We start from the raw sequence: 20,437 nt of genomic DNA on the forward strand, positions 1-20,437 counted from the left end.
AATAATGACTTGTTTCCGTGTCAGAAATTGGGCAAGGAGTCTAGACATCAACGATTTCACTTCCCTGCTCTTTTCTTTCCCTTCATGTTCCTGTCATGTGACTCAGCTGGAAAAAGAGGACAATGGCAGGTCCTCTGTTTGGTGTCTATCATTTGACTTCCCTGAGCCTTCCCCTGTGGCTAGTTTCTCTCCATTATCTTTAGGCTCACAGGATGAGGCAAACTAACCTTGCTCAGCTCTGTCCTCGTCACACCAGGCTTCCTGCTAGTCCTTGAACCAGTCAGGCCTCAGGGCCTTTGCACCAGCTGTTCCCTCTGACTGGTACACTCCTTCTTGGGGCTCTTGCTCCCACTTTTGTTTAAAATCTTCATTCAAATGTCTTTTTTTTTTCAGTGAGTCCTTCCATAACCATCCTATTTTTAAATTACCCCTCTCTTGCTCCTTGCCTGCCTTTCTTGCTTTATTTCTCTCCATCACATCCATGGCCTTCTAACATATCATTGAATTTCCTGATTACTTTATTTATTCCCTTTCTCTCTACCGAAAGGTAAGCCCCAGGAAACCTGGGATATTTTTAACTTCTTATTTTGAAATAATTTTATTAAATTAATTTTTTTTTCTTAGAGGATAGAGTGATGATATGTTTATTTCTTTTGTAGCTTCTTTCACAAAACTGAATATTTATAGGTTGCATTTTTAGAATACTTCGAAGGCAGGTTCCCATACAAATTCTTTGAGATGCATTATTATTGGGTCTCATTTACCAATGAGGACACTGCAACTTAGGAAGGACAACAGATACCATCAATGCCCTTCCTCTATCCCTTTGGCGTTTAACATTTCTGTGCCTGCCAGCCTGCTTTCAAATGGCCAAAAATAATGTTAGACTTGACAGGAAAATTATAAACACAGCACAGAGAATTGCAATATAATACTTGCCCAGCCTCCCCTAATATTAAACACCTTATATAGTAATGATAATAGTATGGAAACCAAGAAATTAATGTTGATACAATACTATTAACATACCTACAGGTCTTACTCAAAGTTTCCCAGTTTTCCCCTAAAGGTCCTTTCACTATGCCAGGATCCAATTCAGAATCTCATACTGCACTTGTTGTCATGTCTCCTTAGCGTCCTCTAATCTGTGACAGTTCCTCAGTCTGTGTCTTTCGTGACCTTGACAATTTCACAAGGCCAGCTCAATTACTTTTGGAGAGTTTCCTTCAATTGAGGTGCATCTGATGTTACGTCACGGTGAGGTTAAGGTTGTGTATTTGGGGCATGAATACTGCTGAAGTGAAGTTGTGCAAGGTGGATTTTTTTGACTGTTCCCTGTGGTATCCCCAGGTAACCAGAACAGGCCCTGACACAGAGGAAGCACTTGGTACTTGTGAAGACACAAAGGGATCAGACACCCAAGTACTCACGCTCCTCTCGGGACATGGGGAGATTACGTTCTGTGGAATATCATGGTTGTTGGGAACATCTTGTGGCTTTGAGGAAGGGGAAGGTAAGAGAATTGAGATGGGGTCTTCCCTACCACAAAGCTAAACAATAACAGATGAAGGAACCCAAGTAGCATGTAGCCCAGTGAGAGGAAAAATGGTATAAAAGTTGGACAAATTGATAGCAAAAATTATTTTTTACTTTAAAAATAGTAATAACCTCCTGCTCACTATAGACTAAAAGTTTGGATCCCCCCAAAATTCCTACGCTGCAATCTAATCTCCAACGCCGTAGTATTTGGAGGTGGGGCCTTTGGGAGGTGATTAGGAAATAAGGGTGGAGCCCTCATGAATGGGATTAATGTCCTTATAAAAGAAGGCCCACTGAGCTCCATTGTTCCCCTCTGTCATGGGAGGCTACAACCAAGGAGAGGGCCTCACCAGATACCAAATCTGCTGGTACCTCCTTGATCTTGGATTTCCCAGCCTGCAGAGCTGCAAAAATAGATTTCTGTTGTTTATAAGCCACCCAGTCTATGGTAGTCTGTCGTAGCTGCCAGAACAGACTAAGACATGCCCCAAATAAAACCCGTTACCTCACATGTGTAAGTAGGTGGCTCAGTCGGCATGTCCTGAATTCACAATCTGGCTCTGACACTTAACAGCCAGGTAATGAACAAACCTCTTAGCCTCTCTGGGCCTCATTTTTCTCATCTGTAAAGTGGAGATACTGTTAATATTAATATAGTAGGGTTATTTCTGAGGATTGATGGAGATAATACATGTGAGAAGCTTAGAGCAGTATCTGAAATATAATAAGCACTCAATATGCATTATTAGGTAAATTTCTCTACTTTCCAGAATACTATCCAATAAGTCATCTTATTAGATATTCAAAGTGATTCCTTAGGGGCAGAGGCTATTATTACTTTCATGGACCGATAAAGAAATTGAGGCCTAGAAAAGTGAAAGGATTCATCTAGGGTCTCCTAGGCTAATGAGTGAGAAAGCTGGAGTAAGATGTAGGTCATACATTTCCTAGTCCAGTGCTGTTTCTGTACCCCCTAGACATCCAGTAGAGTCTCACTAAATGCCAGCGGTGACAAAATGAGATTTGAGGCCTAGATTTACCTGTATGCATCACATTCTTTTTGGTGCTGGACAAGATCTGGGACACTCTAAACCATCTAGGACCTTATAACAGAAGTGAGGGAGAAAGAGAACAAGTACTAAGATAGCCCAGCCACTACCAATGGAGTAGCGGCTATACTGACAAGCACAGGCAGCTTCCATCTTATACCAATAGGGTTTCCAGGATGGTTGTTTGAGCCACAGTCGGTATTTTCCAAGGGCAGTATCACTGTAAGCAGAGGTAAGCACCCATGTCAGCCTATCAAACATGCCAAAAGCAGAGCCCTGCTACTGCTACGGAGTCCAGTGCCCAGGTTTTCCTGGAAGAGGTGAATGAGACAAGACTGGGGAGGCAGACAAAGGCTGGGTTCTGCCAGGCCTTGATGGCCCAAGAAGAAAATCAGATTTTATTCTCAGTGGGATGGGAAGCCACTGGAGGCTGTCAAGCCAAGGAATGACATTATTTGATTTACATTTTTAAAAGAGCTCATTGGTGGGGGAGGATATAGCTCAGTGGTAGAGTGCATGCTTTGTGTGCACGAGGTCCTGGGTTCAATCCCCAGTACCTCCATCAAATAAAAAAAAATCGAATTACCTCCCCCAAAATAAAACAATTTTTAAAATAAATAAAAAATTAAAAAATAAAAGAGCTCATTGATGCTGTAATGGAAAACCACGCAGAGTGTGATTCTGTAGTGAGAAAGAACTGGGCTTGAATCTCAACTCTTTTCCTTCATAGCTTGAATCTCTTCTGTTCAATAGAGGCAATAATAGTATTCACCCCACAGGGCTGCAGTGATACAGCAGACAATGTATGTACAGGGCTGAACCCAGTGCCTGGCCCATAGTAGGTGCTCAGTATGGGTCAGCTACAATTACCATTATTAATTATTAGTAGTAGTAGTTGTTGTTGTATTTATTATTATGTAACAACTTTGAGAAACTACAGAGGATGTGGTCCAGATCAGGTATTAGGGCAATGTGGGTTGAAATAAACTTTTTGGACTCCTAAGACCCCACACAATGGTGGAGTCTTTGGGTGCCAGGTGAGGAGATGGAAAAGGTGTGTCTAGGGGTGCTGCCAACTAACTATGGGAGCTTCCCTGGCCCTTCTTCCAAACTCAGGACATTTCCTTGCCCCTGGCTATGTCCCTGCACAGGATTGTGTGTGGGCATACGGTGAGATGACAGAGAAGGCATGGAAAAAGAAGCATCCTTTCCTCACCTTTTATGTCAATTCCCAGAGTCCCAAAGAGTTCATTCACTCAAAAGTGCCTCTTATGTGCTAGCCCAGCACTGGGCCATGCCATCTTTCCAGCAATAGCTGAGTCACAGGAGCCATGGGGAAGCCTGACTGGGCCGCCCCACTGGGCTGCCTCACTGGGCTAACCCATCACCTTATACAGTGAGGATTGTGCAATGAGGCAACTGGAAGGAGCCATGTCCAAGGCTTCTGGGGGCGACATAGGCATGGACTTCTCCTTCTTGGACTCTGGTTCAGCTGTCCCTTGGCCTGAGCTCCAGGAGATTATGAATCACCCTCCAGCCAGCAGGGGCAGGCTGGGCGAGCTGCGTGACTCCGGTCTCACGCGAACCCTGTGCCGCACAGACCACGCCCAGAGAAGGGCGATGACGCAGGCGCAGAGAGGGTTCCCTTCTGACATACTCCTGAGCTTTGAGGCTTTGTCTAGCTGCACCCAGTTCTTATAGTCCCAAAGCCTGTCAGCTCCCTGGAAGGGATGATTGCAGAGACACAGCATGCCCTCTTGGCAAAGGGAGTTGTGCCATGCCAACCCAGGCTGAGGCTGTCTGGCCCCAGGGTAAGCTTGGTATGCCAGGAGTGTGGCAGGAATGACTGAAACTAAAGCCAGGGTGCTACCCAATTCCCCTGCCACTTTATCCTCCTATTACTTCTTACTCAACTCTTTGACATTTACTTGTATTTATTCCTTCAATCATTTGATCATTCACTTGTTTGACGACAGTTACTGAGTGCCTACTCTGTGCTAGGCACTGTGGGAGGTGATGAGGATGCATGAAACAGAGTCCCTGCCTTCAAGGAACTTACATTCTAATGTGGGGGACTCGATCATTCTCATGAGAATATTATTTCTCCCATCCAAAAATTAACAAAATCTCTCTCAACTCTAATCAACCCTCCAGATACTGCTACTGCCCCATTGCTGCCCTCCTCTTTCTACTAAAACCTTGAAGCAACTGTTTATACTCATTGTCTCCAAATTCTCTTCTTCCACTCCCTCCTGAACTCATTTTAATCACTGTTCTAATCAAGATCACTAGTGACCGACATGTTACAAAATCCAGTGGTCATTTTTCTGTCCTCCACTCGCTCTTCCTTGAATGACCTTCTTCTCTTGGCCTCCAGGAAGCCACATTCTATTGGTTTTCTCCCTCCTGTTCTGGCTGCTGCTTCTCAGTTCCCTTTGCTTGTTGCTCTTTGAATAGATGCTTCAAAATTATCGACTTCAAAACTAAGCCCTTGATATTTTCCCCAAAAACCTACTCTTCCCACAGTCTTTCCCATCTCAGTTAAATGGCAACTCCATTCTTCCAGAGTCGCAGGCCCAAAAGCCGGGTGATGTCCTTGACTATGCACTGTCTTATGCCCAACAGAGTCAGCAAATCCTGTAAACTCTGTCAAAGGACATACAGATTTTGACCATTTCGAATTGTCTCTTACATCACTGCCATTTCCACCACCCTTCTCCAAGCCATCATCATCTCTCACCTGGATTGTTGCAGTAGCTCCCTAGCTGGTTCTGCTGCCTCCACACTTTCCCCTCTTTGGTTTATTCTCAACATGGCAGATAGAGTGAACCTATTAAAATCTAAATTAGATTATGTTACCTAGAAACTCTTCAATGATATATGCTACATTTTACTCAGAGTAAAAAGCCAAAGTTCTTACAATAACCTTGAAGTTTCCACATTACCTGTCCCCCATTATTTCTCTGAATTTGTCTCCTACCACTCTGCCCCTTGTTCTCAACTCTCCAGCCACACTGGCCCCCTCATATTTCTCAAACACACCAGGTATGATCCAGCCTCGAAGCCTTTGCACTTACTTTTCTCTGCCTTGAATGCTCTACATCCGGATCTAAGACCTCTTACTTCGTTCAGGTCTTTACTTGAGATTCTTCTTTCTAGGCCACTCTACCTAAAACTTCTCTCCCAACCCCCTAAAAAATCATAGCTCCATTTTACACTTTAGTTTTCTCCTTAGCACATATCATTATCTAACATACCATATGTCTCAGTCTGCTCAGGCTGCCATGACAAAATACCAGAGATGGGGTAACTTAAACAACATACATTTATTTCTCACAATTCTGGAGGCTGGGAAGTCTAAGATCAGGTGATGGCAAGGTAGGTTTCATTCTAAGGCCTCTTTTCTTGCCTTGTAGGTGGCTGCCATGTGCTCACGGGACCTCTTCTTATGTGTGTGTGGGAGAGAGGAATGTCACGGGAGGGAGAGCAAGTTCTCTGGTGTCTCTTCTTAAAAGGAAATCAATTTCATCAGACCAGGGCCCTACCATCATGACCCCATCTAACCCTAACTACCTCCTAAAAACCCCATCTCTAAATATCATTGAATTGGAGGTTAGGGCTTCAGTATGTGAATGGGGGTTTTATTTATACACACACACACACACACACATACACACATATATGTATTACTAATTGTCTTCCATATTAGAATGGAAGTTTCATCAAGGTTAGGATTTGTGTTTATGGTGTTCACTATTTTAATCCCTGTGTTTCGAGTAATGCTGGCCATATAGTAGGCTTCAATAAATATTTACTGAAAAATTGAATGAAACAAGCAAAATAATTACAGCTTGTGATAAGTAATAAGAAGAAAATAGACAAGCTGATAGATTAGAACAGCAGCTGCCAACCTTGGCTTCACATTAAAATCGCCCAAGGAACATTTAAAAATACAGATGATAGCCTGGGCCTCACCCCCAGAGATTCTGATTTACTTGGTCTAGAAGGAGCCTGGCCATTTTTTTTAATGTTCTCTGAATGATTTCTAATGTGAAACGAGGGCTGAGAACCAATGAGTTTGAGATAGTATCATTTAAGTGGAAACCTGAAGGAGAAAAGGAAGCGTGGGAATTCCTGGTCGATTCCTCGTGCCGGGCAGAATGAGAATGAAAGCACTGAAGCAGGCATGAGCTTGGTGTGTTCTCACAACAGAAGGGCAGTGTGGGTGGTGCAGAGTGGGCAAGGGGAAGAGTGAAACAAGATGAGTTTCGAGAGAGCCACAGAGGCCAGGTTAGGCAGGGTCTTGTAGACCATGGGAAGGAAAGTGGACCTTGTATGACATAAGATGGGAGCCACTGAAGGGTTTTGGGGAGGGGAATGACGTGATCTGATTTACTATTTTCTAAATATTGCTCTTGCTGCTGTGTAGAGGTAATGAGTGAAAGTAGGGAAACAACTTAGGAGGTTGTTGTGGGAGTCTAAGAGAGACTTCATGGTGCCCTAAACTAAGCTGGGGCCTGATGGGACCCATCAGGCCCCAGCTTCTGATGTCTAAATGGACAGGTGTCCCTGTCCATTTAGACATCAGAAGCCTGAGAGTGACACACAAATCTCTTCTGCTTAGATAAACACACACTCAAGGCCATTGCTTTCTGGAAACCTTTCCAAAGTTAAGATTCTGTAGATTGCTAATTCTGGTTCAGTGGTTGGAATATGTATGCCATGCCTCGCCCTATGGACAAGGCCCTATTGATCAGTTAACGGGAAAGATGCTTTCTAACAAGAACACAACACAATGATAAAGAGATTTTTAAATATGACGGCAGTATTCATTCATCTAAATTCTAAAGAGCCCCACTAATCCCCAGCACTGGGTCTTTTATGATTTTTAGTTGCATAGGTGGGGGGCAGGTGAGAAATGAGAGCAAGAGACAGAAGGAGAAAACTCTGCTCTCAAGGGAAGTTATAAATAGAGGGGATCAAGACATCAACACAAATAGAAGTAACACAAGATATAACGAGGTAAGAAGCCAAAGGGAGATATAAATACAATCAATAATTGCTGTCATTTATTTAACACTCAGTTTACGCGGAGCACTGTGTTGGGTGTTTCACATATGTTCTCATTTAATCTTCGTAACTCTACGGAATAGGTAGTATGATGACCCATGATGATAGCAGCTAGTATTTATTGAGTGCTTCATATCAGCCAGGCATCAGGTTAGGTGTTTAAAAATATCTTATACAGTTTTATCTTCATTCTATAGATGAGGATAATTAGGCCCAGAAAGGATCTCTGACTTATCTAAGATCACAGAACTGGACAGGTACAGCTTTGATATTCAAACACAGGTTTGACTCTCAAGTCCAAGCTCTTAAAGTGTTCTGGAATTTCAGAGTAGGTGACTCCTACCTTGTTCTGGGAGGTGCATGTGTGCAGGGAGGAAGACCTCATGGAGGAGGAAAGGTGTGAAGATGAGAAAGCAGGGGACTATAGAGCGCCCAGCAAGTGGCCTCACTTGGCAGAGCTGAGAGTGTGTGATGGGGAAGAGTGGCTCAACAGCAAGGAAATTCTCCTCCTTTCTCTCACTCTTAATCACCTCACCTGTGCCAGCCAGAGGCGGAGCCTCCCATGGAGCCTGTCTACCACTCAAAACTTGATCTTGGGGTGCCTTGGTTCTTGGTTCTCCTAAGGTCCCTGGGAGCTCAAACCACTTTAACTTTACTTCAAGAGAGGACAAGGTTTAGATTTTCAAACTGAAAACAAGATGAGTAGGGAGTTGGCAGCCCCCTTCTTTAGTTCTTCTTTCTTTGGTAGAAGCAGACCTTGGCACTTTTAGAACACTGAAAACAAGATCCAAAAAGGACGAGGAATCCAGAAAAGCCAACAACCAGTACCCACCACAACACCTCAAGCCAGCAAAGAAAGTTCATTATGCAACACTGCTTACAACAGCAAAAATTTGCCAATGATTTAAGTGTCCATCAATACAGGATTGGTGAGATAAGTTAGGAAACACACACAGAAAAGAACACTACGTTGTCAAAAATTATGAGGTAAAACTGTATAATCTGACAAGATGTTTCCAAAAGCTTGTAAGTAAAAACAGGTCACACAACATTCTCTAGAGTATGATTCAATTTAAATCACAGATATCACAGATCTGTGTTTATGAATGCACAAAACCATTGACCACAGTTATCTGGCAGGTTGTCAGCACAAAAAATTTCACTGGGACTTTCACTTTCTAATATACATACTTGTGTACGTTGTTGACCTTTATAACAAGCCAATATTACTTATATAATTGGGGGAAAAAAGTACAATAGTTTCTATTTTACAAAACAAAAGGCGCCATCTTAGAACATCCTCCATCCATTTTGTCTTTTGTAACCACAACATATCTTGGATTCAACAGTACATCTGAAATTGTCTCCTATAACTTTCTCATGAATGAACTAAGTTAATGCAGGAACATATTAACCAAATTACAGCACAAGTCAAATAGATTGGCAATTGATCAAAGAATTTAACACAAAGCAGTAGATGGCAACCAGTAAAAAAGTCACCAGAGAAAGGCCACAGGGCTATTCCACTTTTATTAATAATTTAAAAGACACAGAAAATGTACTTACCACGTCTGAAGATGACCCAACGTTGGCAGGGATATCAAATATGTTGAAGAACAAAATTGAGATTGAAAACGAGCTCAGATGGGCTGGAATACTGGGCTAAAATTAAAAAAAAACATACAGTGAAATTTGTAAGATAAAGAAAAAAATCCTCAGTTAAAAATTTAAAAGTCTATTTTTGCGAGGCCAGAGTAAGGGAGGCATGGCCCAGCAGCAGCTCACATAAAAATGAACAATCCAAAAAATATCTAGGGGGTTGAGTTGACCCATAGCGTAATTTGAACCAACAGTTTAATGTAGCTAAATTATTTAGCTGCTAAAAAGGAAGCAGAATTTTAGATTGGATTAATCAAAGTATGGTTTCTAGATCCCAAAATATAACTGTCACACTGAAATCTCTGCTGTTTCCTCCTGGAGTCTCCTGTTCCAGTCTATACACCATCTTTTAAGAAGGTCATGGAGAAAGTGGAACACCTCCAGAGGAGGGTCACAAGATTGACAAAGGGGTTGGAAACCATCCCATACGAGGAGTGACTCTTGAAGAGACCAGAGACACGGAGCCTAGAAAGGAGAAACATCCAGGGAGATATAGGCTACTCACCTGCTTTCAAATCTCAAAAGTGTTTTCCTATGAAAAGTAGGCACTTATTCTGGATTGCTCAGGTAACCGAACTAGGATTACTGCCACCCAGTGGTAGCAAGGAGGCAGATTTTCAATAAACCTGTCAAAAGGCTTTCTGACCTTGAGAGGGTCCTGCAAGAGGCTGAGCAGACTGGCGTGGCAGGGAGTGTTCTTTTAAACTAAGGCTGGATGAACAGATGCCCAGTGGCAGAATCACAGTAACCGGCTCTAAGAGATTACGTCTTTCTCCTATTCTCCGTATCCTCCTCTGGACCAATGAGCCTTCTCTCTGTAGTCTACAGAGTGCTGAGGACAGCTGGGCAAGAACTTGAGGCAGCCCCCTTTTGATTATTGTTGTCCAAGGCCTATGGGGGCAAACCCAGTGCTGACAGTAGAGCCAAATGGCTGATGTAAGTCAGATCATGCCCCTTCCTAGACAAGATCTTCCAGTGGCTTTCCACAGAGAACCCCCTTACTCCTTACCATTTCAGAACTCTTTACCCCCTCATCTTAAGATTTTCCACCTTAATACTTAATATCATGCAATATAATATTTCATACTTTTATTTTGATTTCCTGCTCCCTCTGTTGGGCTATAAGTACCTTAAATGCAGGGATCATGCATGTCCTGTTTCCAGTTGAATCTCAGCCCCTGGAACATTGGTAACACATAGTAGGTGCCCAGTAAATGTTTAATGAAATGACTGCTGCATCCCAAATACCTGCCATTTTCCACAGTCTTGATTTTCTCAACAGAAGACATTTCAGATTTAAGAACCAGATCTCAAAATAATAACAATCACTTGGATCTCAGTAGTAAGATTTGAGGTGATTTTCTTTCCGTTCTCAATTTCCCCAATTTTTTGTTATGCAGCCATATTATATTAATGATTACCTGGCCATAAGGATGGTAGTAGCTAACATCTATTGAGTGATATCCGTGTGCCAGGCATTGTGATGCGCCCTCTAATTGGATTAACTCTTTTAATCCTCACAATAGTACTTTTCAGTTGGCACTAGTATTATTCCATTTTGAAGACCAGGAAACGGAGAAACAGGGAGGTGCTATGACTTGCCCAAGGCAACGCAACTCTATCAGCAGGCTCTAAAGCTCATGCCTTTACACCCAGACATCAATGTAAGACGAATACTAATCATGATCATAATGACAACTAACATTTCTTTAGTACTAAGCATGTATCAGGCACTGTGATAAATGTTTCAAACACATCACCTCCTTCAATGTGCAGGACAGCCCTATGAGGTGGGAACTATTATTATGACCACTGTGCAGTCCGGGGCCCGCCTGCAATGTAATCAACCGTGCCCACTGCCCAGCTTGGACTCTGCTTTGGTGTCCTGAGAAGCATGCTTTGTTTGATCTTCTTTTTCTGAGTTCCAGCCACGTGGAGAAGCAATCATCTGCCAGTCACGACTTGAACCCTCCTTACCTGTGTTGTTGTCCCTTTCTAGAATGTCCTTCTTTCCTCTGTCAACACAGTCCTACAATTTTTTTTTCAGACACAGCTCAAATGCAACTCCCTCCAGGAATCCTTCAGTGATCAGCCCTTTCCACCACCATCTCCTGTATGACACAGTCTATACATTTCATCCTGCCTGGTCATCTCTGGCTTTCAGTGCTGGCTCTCTTCCCACTCATGTATGTCCCTTTTTGTCAGCTAGACTATAGCTCATGGAGGCAGCTAGGTCTTGAGGTCCTTGGCATGCCCAGAATAAATGGTCTGTTAACTTGCACACAGTAGATGCTCAATAATTATTTTGCTGATTTCTTAATGATATTATACCCTCATAGTTGTAAAATGTTCTCTTTTCAAATAACTCTCACACATATGATCCCACTTTTGTCTCGTAGCAGCCCTAAGATCTAGGAAAGGCAGATCTTATTTTTCTCATTTTCACAGTTAAGTAAATTGATGGCCAGGGAGGTTCAGTAAGTTGTCTCAGGTCACACATCTGAGAATTCAGCCCAGCCCTCCGGACTTGAAGCCCCAGATTCTTGACCCTAGACCACGCCGATTCTACTGGAAGATACCGCTGGCTGGAAGCAATGCTAATAACATTCCTCTAAAGACCTCATCTTGATTCTATCACTGGAGCAAAAGCAATAAAGAGCGCCAAGAGGCAATATCCACAGTGGAGATTGGGAAGGCAGGTAAATTCATACACTCGGAGGTGAGAAGTGCCTGGGGCTTATCCGATATGGGTAGTGATGACTGTCTTATATTCTCTGTGAGGGGGGCACTCGGGACTGAACTGAATGCTGTCCTCTATACAGGGCAGAGCAGCTCAACTCTCAGCAGAAGAGAGGCAGCCCAGCAGGCACAGGGTGAATGTGAGAGCACTTGGAAGCAAGAAAGCTGGGTTCAAGATCCAATTCTGCTACAAGCTAGCTGTGTGACCACAGGGAAAGTACCTAACCTCTCTGGGGCTGTACTTCCTCACTAGAAGACATCAATTGACAAGGCCTCTTGCAGCCCCAATGTTCCACAAATCTCTGACAGAGGTGATCCACAGACCAAATCTGGGCCATGAACATATTTTCTTTGGCCCAAATAGTACTTAAATTTTTTTTTGATCTGGTAAGCAACACTTAAAAATCTGAAGATTTTACATAAACATTCAGATTTCCAAGCTCTCTAGAAAAATCAGAAGATCAAGTAACAATTAAAAATTGGAAGACACCACGTAAGAATTGATTTACAATCTTTCTAGAAAAAAAAGATCTGGACACATGGGGTTAGTTTTGTCATCTGTTTATTACTTACAATATAGTATGTTAGGTTTTGATAAGCACCACAGGGGAAAAATAAAGGAAATAGGGAGTTTTGAAACAGTAGGGGTAGGGGATCCTGCAAGGCCTACAGTTTATAGAAGATGGTCTGAGAAAGCCTTGCTGCCAAGATGAGCTATTCCCAGGACCACAATGGGCTGGAGTCCAGGAGTGGCTGCTGCCTTTAGATGGGGCACGTGGGAGAAAGGTTTAGGGCTGCTAATACCCTCAGGTTATCATATGATCCAGCAACCTCACTCCTGGGCATATATCCAGAGGGAACTCTAATTTGAATGGATACATGCACCCCAATGTTCCTAGCAGCACTATATATAATAGCTAAGACATGGAAGCAACCTAAATGCCCATTGACAGAGGACTGGATAAAAAAGATGCAGTATATATATATATATATATATATATATATATATATATATATATATAACTCAGCCATAAAAAAATAATAAAATAATGTCATTCCAAGTGAAGTAAGCCAGAAAGAGAAAGAAGAAAACCATACGATATCACTTCTATGTGGAATCTAAAAAAAATGGTACAAATGAACTTCTTTACAAAACAGAAACAGACTCACAGACATAGAAAACAAACTATGGTTACCAAAGGGGATTAGGGGGATAAGTAGGAGTTTGGGATTAGCAGATACAAACTACAATACATAAAATAGATAAAGAACAAGGTCCTACTGTATAGAACAGGGAACTATATGCAATGTCTTGTAATAACCTATAATGAAAAAGAATATGAAAAAGAAAAAGTATATATATAACTTAATCACTATGCTGTGCACCAGAAACGAACACAACATTGTAAATCGACAAATCAACTATACTTCAATAAAAAAAAATACCATGTGGGGAGTAAGACTCTGACGTTGGTTGATATAAACTGAAACAGAGTTTTAAGTTTATTATTTGATTTCACAGAGTCTACAAAAGAGTTTCAAGTGGTAAAATAAGTATCAGAATCTGAGAGGAGAGGAATGAACTGTGGATACAAAGCGCTCACTAACCAAGTGCAACTAAACACCCCAATCCACCCCGATGCATTTTCTGTCTAACGGGGGTCAGTGCAATTAGCCTGATACCTGTAGCGATACCCCAACCTTGCCCGTAACATCTCAGACCAGGGCCATTACACGATATTAGAACTCATTATAATTAGAGAACAACCAAGCATAGCATGGGAGAGGTGGGGAGAGGAGAAATGGCTCCTACTCCATTCTCTTTAGGCCATTTTTGTCTGGGTTGGGACTTGACAGGTGATTTCTCTGGATACTAGTGTTTCCAAGTGGAAGATAGTATCCTCTAGTGTATTTCCAACATTTTGGACCATGATCTACAGTAAGGAACACATCACATTTAACATTCTTATAGCATATATTATTGAGTTATATATATGTTGAGTATACAACAAATATGACATGAAACAATAGTTATCCTGTGTATAGTGTACACTGCTATTTCCTAGTCCATTCCTTTTTTTGTTTTTTAATCCTTATCACTACCCACTAAATCGATTTTCTGAGCTGGGTAATTAATTGGCAGCTTGAAAAACACTGCTCTAGACCAATGGTTCCCAAATTTGGCCCCACCTCAGAATCCCTTGGAGTCCTTGTTAAATACATATTCTTGTGCTCCATTCCAAATCTACCTATGGAATCAGAATTTCTTCAGGGTGAGGCCCAGGAATCTATATTTTTTACTAAGGACTAGCTATGCCCTGGCATTAAGGAATCACACTTCTCTTCAGGACACAGAAGGAAATAATATCAGTAACAGTCATGATTATCAAATGCCTACTTCACACCAGTGCAGCCCTCATAAGAGCTTTCCACTCATTGTGTCTCACTTAAATCCTAACAACCCCACTTTATAGATGAGGAAACTGAGGTTCCAATAGCTTCCAAAAGGCACAGACAGGTTTAGGAAGTGGTGGGGCTGTGATTGACGAGGGCTCTGTTTCTACCTTTACTAACCCTTCCCACCTTCTCCCCTCTGTAGTTCCAGAGACCTTGGATCTGTTCTAGAATATTCTATACCAATTCAAATTCCAGCTCAGGCACCAAGATGGTTCAACCACCAGAGGCAAGGGGCGGGCATAAAACAACAACGGTAATACTTTGCAATTATGTTGAGTTTCCCTGTTTCCAAAACACATTGTGTGTATGTTTTCTCCACATTTATGCCTTTCAGATATCCTGTGAGGCAGAAGAGGCAGGTAAAAAAATGAGACCTGAAGAAGGGAAGTGACTTACCCAAAGTCTCACAGCAAGTTCATCACCAAGCTTTGACTTTCCCAGACAAGGTCTATTCCTACACTTGGGCTGGTGTTCTCCAGAGTTCCCAGCTCCACCTCATTTCAAGTCTATCTCCCTTTAAGGCAAAAGAGGAAGAAGAGCTGGAACTTTCTGCCTCCCTCCCTACAGGATTTACCATCAATTTCTGAAATGAGCACACTCTGTATATACACTGCCTGAGGGACAGGTTGCCCCAAACCTCCTCCACGGGGCTGTACCAAGGACTGGCTGCGTTTCTATTTTTGTCGCGCAATTTGTACAGAAGCTCTGCACTGTGCTTCAAAGGAAAATAATGGATTCCATGATGAAAGAGAAAGGCCACCATCCCTCCTACAGAGGGTTAAATGCCACCAGCCCCTAGCAAAAGCAATGTTTGGAAGACTCTGCCGAACAAAACGTTGTGAGCCCACGGAAAACCTCAGTGGTGAACTGGACCAATCTCTGCGATGTCAGAAAGGGGCTGGAAGGATGAATGACCCCCATTTAGCCTCCTTGGCTGAGGCTCTCCCTCTGTTGAGAACATACCCTCTGTTTCTGCCTCAGAAGGAGGTGTTGTTTGCAATGTGTATATATTTATGTGGCAAATGACTAGCTATTTATCAAACACTGTATCGATTCTAACATTTTTCTTCACCCTTTCCCCTTCACAATGCAGGTTGTTCTGTCTCTCTCCTTAACAGCTCCCGAGGATAATCTAATACAAACACACACACACACACACACACACACACACACACACACTCGGTGAAAATCAAAGCAAGCCATCTTTCTCTTGGCCTTAGTCTTCCCATCTATAAAGTACATGGATTGAACTAAATGGTCTGTTAGGCCCTTTCTCTGGCTCTAGGATTCTACTAAATGTGTGAGGAAAGCCCTATGTATAAGCCCACAAGATTGTGATTCAGCCTCTGATCAGGAAGGGGCAAACTGACTGCAAATTGTGTTTTCAACACTCATCTTTGGTTAAAGAGGGGTTTAAAAAGTGAGAGAAAGGAAAAAGAAACATTTCTATTATGCCTCTGAGCATGCTAACATCCTAAAGGTGAGGATTATTCTGCTTTTTCTCTCTCTTGCTTTATTTTGTATTCTCTTTATGTGGTAGTCAGGGCTGCAAAGCCTGCCTAGTCAGTTGCCTCTTCCCCGCGCATCAATTTCTCATCCCATGTGAAGGTGCCGTGTGCAATCCAGCCATGTAATAGCTGAGGTTTCAGCCCTGGAGGGCTTCAACCTAATGCCATTCTCACCTCAGTGGAAGCGCTCCACTTGATGTCAGAAAAATTGGAAGGTGTTAAATTTGCTTTGTGACTGCAACTTCCTCTTAGTTTGGGGAGGCTGGCTGAGGATTTGATGGCTTTGTAGATTTCACTATCAAGGAAGTATAAAGTATCTCAGCTTTTAAATTTATATTGTCAATCACCAAAGTTGCTCCTTCCCCTTGGGAACACTAACTAGATCTGCAGTTGCTGCTGCTGCTTGCCAACACAGCATGTGCCCCTCTCCTACCTGCTTCCAGGGGCTGGGTTCAAGACAATGAGATTGCATTGGGGAACCACTCTCAGGGCATTTCGAAAAAGAAACCGGGGCGGGAGGGTGGGTGCGCGGTGGTAATAGCTCAGTGGTAGAGCACATGCACGAGGTCCTGGGTTCAATCCCCAGTACCTCTGTTTTTAAAAATACATAAAAGAAATGAATAAATAAATGTAATTACCTATTCCCACCAAAAAAAAAAAAGAAAGAAAAAGAAAAAAGAAACCAGAGGAAATGAGAGTATTCTCACTCTTCCACAGTATATAGCCCAGAGATGTAGTTCAAACTGCCTGCATTTGAATCAAGTTACTGAATCTCCTGGGTCTCGGTTTGCTCATCGTCAAATGAGAATAATACTAGCCTATACACCTCATAAGGTTATTGTGGAGAGGAAAGGAGTAAAGCGCCTAAAGTGATGCCCACTGCATGCTAATACCTCAGTAACTGCTGGTTATGCTGACTATAATTCCTCCCCGCCAAACCGGTCTTTCCGCTTTCTGATGTTCAAACAGCCTGCATTTTCTGGCCATCTCCTTTCACCAGAGGATCTGAAAGCACACTAGTGATGGGGCTGAGCTAAGGTTCATCTTAGAGCCATTTGGGTGGGTCAAAATTGCCCATTTTCCTGTTCATTTATTTATTCACTCAGCAAGTATTTATTGACCACCTGTTACACAGCAGGCATGGTACTAGATGATGACCTAGAAGTGAACAAGATAGACTCCTTGCTTAATAGAGTTAATGCTCTAGAAAGAGGCGGGGAAGACGTGGTACAAAGACAAATGCAATGACTGAGACAGGGATGAGCTTGCAGGCTCCAGGGACCTGAAGTCAGTATGGCTGGGGTTGAGGGGGGCTGTGGGAGAGGGTGCTATGAGATGATGACGCAGAGGAAAGCAGGGGCTAGACCATTCAAGCCTTCTAAGCCAGGTAAGGAATTTTGTCTTCATCCTAAGAACATCGGGAAATAAATAAAAGGTTTGCAGTAAAGGATCAATATACTCAGATGCTTGGTAAAGTTCTTGTTGATCGTTCTGCGGCGTACAGATTGTTGAGGGGCAGGGCTGTCACTATCTGATACCGTGTTTTTGTGTGGATTCCAAAAAAGACACCCCTTATTCAAGTTAAAAAAATAATTGGGCTACAGCCTAGTCGACCTTAAGTCCTGCCCAAGGGAGTTGACCAGTGTCCTGGCAGGCAGCAGCCTCACCTGTGTGCGCCCACATTCCTCTTACTTATGCATTTCTTGTCACTGGAAAAATAGACCATCAACAGCACTTTGCACTTGACTGTTCCACCACCTTCTCCCAGATGAGGCAACTGTGGGTGGGGGGGAGGGACTTTAGAAAGTGAGAGCAACAGGTGGTGAGTGAGAGAAGTGAACTCAGGGGACTTCCAGGACTTGGACAGGACAAAGCCCACTTATGTGTGCCACTGAGTGTGTGTGTATGTGTGTGTGTGTGTGTTCTTGAGTCTGTACAAGACCATGTGTACTGTTAGGGGTTTATGTAGGAGCAGGCTCTCTTCCTCTGCTCTCAGACTTGAAGCCAAGAAGCACAGAATGTCTGCACCCATCTGTACCCTCTTATATAAGTTAGTATGTGTCTATGATAAAAATGGCACAGCCAGAGTTATGGTGCCCTTGTGTAGTATGCAACCTGAACATCCATACATGACAGCCCTTGGCAGCAAGAGTGGAAGCAAGTAGACTGGTGAGGAGGCTGCTGGAGTGGACCGGAAGAGAGATGATGGTGGCTCACACGAGGTACTAAACTAGCTGAGGAGGCAGTGAGAAGTGACCAAATTCAGCATCTATTTTGATGGTAGGGCAGCAGGACTTGCTGATGGCTAGGATGTGGTACATAAAGGGAACAAGAGGAATTCAGGATCATGACTAGGAGCTTGACTTAAGCAACTAGGTAAATGTAGTGCCATTTACTATGTGGGACTGACAGGAAGAGGAGCATTGTAGGAGAAAAATCACAAGTCCTGCTTTGGGCGGCTTGCAGCGACTCCAGCTGCCCACCTAAGCAGCTGATCTATCCGTTTCTGTATCTTAAGCTCTTTCCCACTGAGGATCTGAATGCACAAGGGGCCTCTGGGAAATTGGTAATCCCTGATACTCATCTTTGCCTCAGCAGGTTTCTTTTTTGTGTCTCGTTTGGCCTGAGATGAAATAATGATTTCAGTTTGTTACTACCAGTTTTTCAAGATTCCTCATTTATTTACAAGATCCTGAGATCTATCTCTCCCTCTCTCTCTCTTTTGCTCTCCCTCTCTCTCATGCACACACACACACACACACACACACACACACACACACTTACCATCTCCAAATGTCTCCTTTTCTGAGATTGCTCTTTGTCAAAACCCAAAAACCTTCCACTTTGAGGAGTACGCCTTCATTCAAGGACAGGGATTCTCCATCTGCCACCACCAAGCAGCCCAGAGCTCCACCACTTACCCCAAACCCTCTCCCCAGCACAGGAAAAAGGTTCTTGCAACATGGAGCAGAGCCAAGTGAGCTGAGAAAATGAGCCAAGTACGGAGAAATTAAAGAAAGTTCTGCTGACTAAGGGGGAAAAGAAATTAATCAGGAAATCTTAAGGTCACTGCAATCTCTTTGATTGCATTAACATCTAATAGCAGAAGACTACAGATTGATTAGTGCTAGATCGGGGGCGGGGGGCGAGGATGGAATGACGCTGGAAGTGTAGTGCCCGGAGCTGCATCTTCCATACGGAGCATTAATGCCTGCAGATGAAGCCAGATCTCCCACTTCCTGGGCCATGCACATTCCCTTAGAACCCACTTCACCCCTAGACCTGTATCAGGCCATGTAGGTAGCAAATACCTTTCATTCAATTGCCCCCTTGTACATTATGCCCATCCTTCACACTAGATCACGCTCTCCCTTTCCTCCAAATACCCTTTCCTTGGATCACCTAGGGAAGGTTTCTGAAGAATGAGTCCCTCATGCTGATCCAGGTAAGTCTTTGAGGCCTTGCTCCACCAGCTCTGATTCTTACTTCCTAGAGCTCCTTGCCCCTTGCTCTTAATGTGCCCACATTGCCAGTAGAGGAAAGGAGTCCACCTTTTTCAATGACAGGTTGGGGACCTGCCCTCCATAAGCAGAAGACGCCACACCATGGTAGTTTTGCCTCATTCCAGCTGGCAAAACATAGCGACCAGAACCGCATGGGGCCTTTTAGGAGGTTACCTAATGTGGCCAAGCACATGAAAGGCAATATCAATCAGTAGCAATTGCAGCTCCAATTTCAGCTCCAACCATGTGCCAAGCAGAGGGCTAAGTGCTTTATAGCGGTCACCTCATCTAATCCTTGCAGGAAGGCAGGCAGGACTAGTATCACCATTTCATAGCTGAAAAAAATGAGGCTCAGAGACATGAAGGAACTTGTTTGAGGTCCCACGGCTAGAAGTGAGCAAAGCCAGGATTTTAAAGCCACACCTGTCTGACTTCAGAGCAAGGACCCCTTACCAGCTGAGTGTGCCGTGATGGAGCCAGACACATCTCTGTTTTCAGCCTGTCTTCCCTTCACAACACATGTATCCAAAACCATTGTGATGACTCCCAAATGCCTGACTCTAGCCTTGACCTCTCTAGTCAGCTTCAGTCTTAACCAGCTCCTTTCTACTGGATGGATTCTTTCCACTTCCATCTCCTATTCAAACTTAACATGCCTAAAACTTATTGTTTCTTCCCAAACAGCTCCCCGTCTAGATTTTCCAGGCTCCTAACTTCAGGACCATCCCCAATTCTTCTCTCTCTGACCACATCTAGTCAGGCACCAAGTTATGATGATTTTTCTTTCTACAGCATTTCTTGAATGTACCCTTTCTTCCATTTCAAATGCTCCTTAGACACCTTTTGAGTCAATTAACCCCCCCCTCCACACACACACACACACACATCTCTCACAGTTCCCATGGGTCAGAAG

At 43.2% G+C, this 20,437-nt stretch overlaps 1 protein-coding gene and 1 non-coding gene across 3 annotated transcripts in view; one reads left to right on the plus strand and one right to left on the minus strand.

Moving 5' to 3' along the window:
* The window catches only part of PAK3 (p21 (RAC1) activated kinase 3), a 240,585-nt gene that overhangs the window by 191,960 nt on the left and 28,188 nt on the right, over window positions 1-20,437 (minus strand). For both annotated transcript variants that reach the window (XM_072956778.1, XM_072956771.1), the window contains exon 2: window positions 9,225-9,320. The gene's annotated coding sequence lies outside the window, so the exon portion shown is untranslated. The remainder of the gene's footprint in view (window positions 1-9,224; window positions 9,321-20,437) is intronic.
* Window positions 3,078-3,150, plus strand: TRNAT-UGU (transfer RNA threonine (anticodon UGU)). Its single transcript has one exon. It is a non-coding gene; the product is annotated as a tRNA-Thr (tRNA).

Source organism: Vicugna pacos, chromosome X (assembly GCF_048564905.1).
Source record: "Vicugna pacos chromosome X, VicPac4, whole genome shotgun sequence".
NCBI classification, from domain to species: domain Eukaryota; kingdom Metazoa; phylum Chordata; class Mammalia; order Artiodactyla; family Camelidae; genus Vicugna; species Vicugna pacos.